Genomic DNA, 2,912 nt, shown 5'->3' with positions numbered 1-2,912 from the left:
AGATTTTAAATGACATCTCTGCAGTTTATAACTCACTTCTGATTACTGAGTAGTATTGGGGAGGAAGTCAGAAACTGTGGCAGAATTATAAACTTAGGTCTAACTGTCATGATTAAGGAAACTTAAATGCCATTTGAATTCCTCACAGAGGCTTGAAGTGTACAGCTGGCAGTAAGTATCCAGCTGCAATGGGATGCATATATTCACTTTCTTTCTGGCTTTCATTTCTGGGTCCAAAATGTAGCATGCAACAGGACATGCTCTGTTGTCTGCAGTAGGAACCTCTCATTCTCAGGAGACATCTGAAAAGAAACCAATAGAGAAACCACTTGAGCCATGATCACAACTCTTGTCTGGAACTGGTTACTAAGTCTATCTTGCACTCAGATCTTCATGCAAAGTCCACTCATGGTTAGCATCTAGAAGGTAAAATGAAGTACTCAATATTCACATACAAATACACACACAAGTAAATGTAATAATTAAAATACTAATTAAAAATAACCCACTTAGATTAATTTGAAACAAACCTCTATTGACTCATGATGTATCACTATCTTCTCATGTGATGTACTATTGGTTTGGGATATTTTTACTTTCATCTGCAGAGATACTATTGTCTTCCATATAATAAGCTTGTCACATTCCAGTATCATATAGTGAGTGGATTTCAAACATTTTTGTAAACATAAAGGTCTGAATTAGTACGTGGGGCCTGCAAACAAGCACTAAATATGGGAGTAGAAACACCTTAGGAATGTCTAAATGTGGACTACAAGTCAGAGAGGACCAGCTGGCCCAGAAGGGAAAGGGCACAGCACATGCGCACAGCAGAAGGATTCAAAGCCGAGCAGTGGCTGCAGTGACTATAGTGGTTACAGTGGCTACAGTGGCTACAATGGTCACAGTGGCTACAATGGTGTAGTGGCTACAGTGGCTACAGTAGCTATAGTGGCTACAGTGGCTACAGTGGTTACAGTGGCTACAGGCTTGCACTGGAAGGCATGGGAAGTGTTGATATGGGGTTGATTATAGGGAACAAGTTCACTGAGGCTTAACAGGGCACAAATGTTGCCCCCTCCCTGCCACATCTCTTATTAAAGCCTCATGAAACATCACTGAAGAGGGAGTGGAAGGATGGTAAGAGTTGGAGGTCTTGGATTAGAGGTCCTGGAATATTGCTATAAAATAATAGCATAAAATAATAGTGTCAAGCTTCTGGCCATGAAAGGACCAATGCCTTCATGTACCCATGGTAGCAGTGCTTCCCAGTAGAAGCCCTGCACAAGATCAAACCAGCCAACAGTAGAACACAGAGAAGAATAGGGCTTGGGGTTGCACACCTAGCTGAGGAGCCATTGGCTGTTGATGGCCGCTGTCAGAAGGAGTCCATCTTCTTCAACAGTATTGCCTGAAATAGGTTGGTCATGCTCTGGAGGCTGATGTCCTCCATCACCATGCATACAAGAGGCACTAATTGGACTCAATGGTTGTTGAGGGGGAGGAGCAGGACAGTGATGATGCTGATGAAGAAGAAGATGAGGAGGGGGAAGATGAAGAAGATAAATAGTGAACTTGAGAGGAAGATGTTAGGAGAGTGAAGAGTTGGGGTGGGCCTTGGGGGAGAGTACCATACCTGAAGGGCCCTTCTTCCCACATATCCCCATAGTGGGTGCTACAAAGATAAATATATTCGCCATCTTCCTTAAACTATTAAGCATTATACCAAAGTAAACCATGTTGAAACTACTATAAAATTATCCAAAGTGACTTCCCAGCCTCCACACATTGAGATTGAAATGGAACCATCACTTCCTTTAAATTAATGTATTCTCCTGATGGACGGTTCTGAAGGGGAGTAAGTAAAGAGATGGCTCCACAGCAGAGGTGGCGGTGGTGGCTTCTATGGAGTGAGCAGCCAGTATGAGAGCCGTGAGCTCATGACACTTACCTGCTCCTCCAAGGTCTGCTCCTTTGGAAAGCAAGTGGTAGAGAAGGTGGAGGCGGAGTGGGCCCAGCTGGAGGACGGGCACTTTGTATACCGTCTGCTGCGCTCTCCCATGTGTGAGTACCTGGTTAACTTCCTGCACAAGCTCCGTCAGCTGCCTGAACACTACATGATGAACAGTGTCCTGGAAAACTTCCCTATTTTCCAGGTTGTGACAAACAGGGACACTTAGGAACTGCTGCTGTGTACTGCCTTCGAAGTCTCCACCAGTGAACACAGAGCCTAGCGCCACATCTACCGCCTGGTCAGGAACTGATGGAGCCCCACTGTTGGTGTTTTTCAGAACACCCCCTTCCTAGGAAAGACCCTTTTGCTCTCCCTGTAAGGGAGAGGGGCCCATGGTTTTTAAAAAGGCCTAATCTCAGAAGCACGAGCCATGGGGCCTGGCTTCTCTTAGAAAGGAACCTGAAGCTTGGCTATTGAGCTAAGTGAGCTGAGTTTGAGTTTAGATCCCCAACACAAGGACCTCACAGAGAACATTTGACAGGATGCACCACTCCTGAGCATCAGGGACGGAGGACAGGAGTGCATGCTCACAGGTACAGCGCTGGCCTCAGTTCTACAGGGGCCCCTCCCTGCTCTTCTGGAGAGGGGAGCTGGGCTTATGTGGGGCTTGTTACTCATTGCCTTGTAACCTTCCTGTTTTCCAGTTGTCTCATGTCTGCCTCTCCCCCACACCCTTTCTCTGGAATCTGTAATGTCACAAATCGAAGATAATGGTTTCCTAGCTTGGGGTAGGGTGAGGTGGGACTTGAAAAAAAAATTTAATATAAGGAGATATTTATACACAGTGTTAGGGATGTAATCTTATCTCAGCTAGGCAGTGGAGTGGGACTCCTTATTCTCCCTCACCACATTTAAGTGAGCCTTGGACCACCCTGCCACCTCCCTTCCCCAAGAGTGA

This window comes from Mastomys coucha, unplaced genomic scaffold, assembly GCF_008632895.1.
Source record: "Mastomys coucha isolate ucsf_1 unplaced genomic scaffold, UCSF_Mcou_1 pScaffold15, whole genome shotgun sequence".
Taxonomy (NCBI): domain Eukaryota; kingdom Metazoa; phylum Chordata; class Mammalia; order Rodentia; family Muridae; genus Mastomys; species Mastomys coucha.
Note: the sequence above shows the minus strand (reverse complement) of the source record.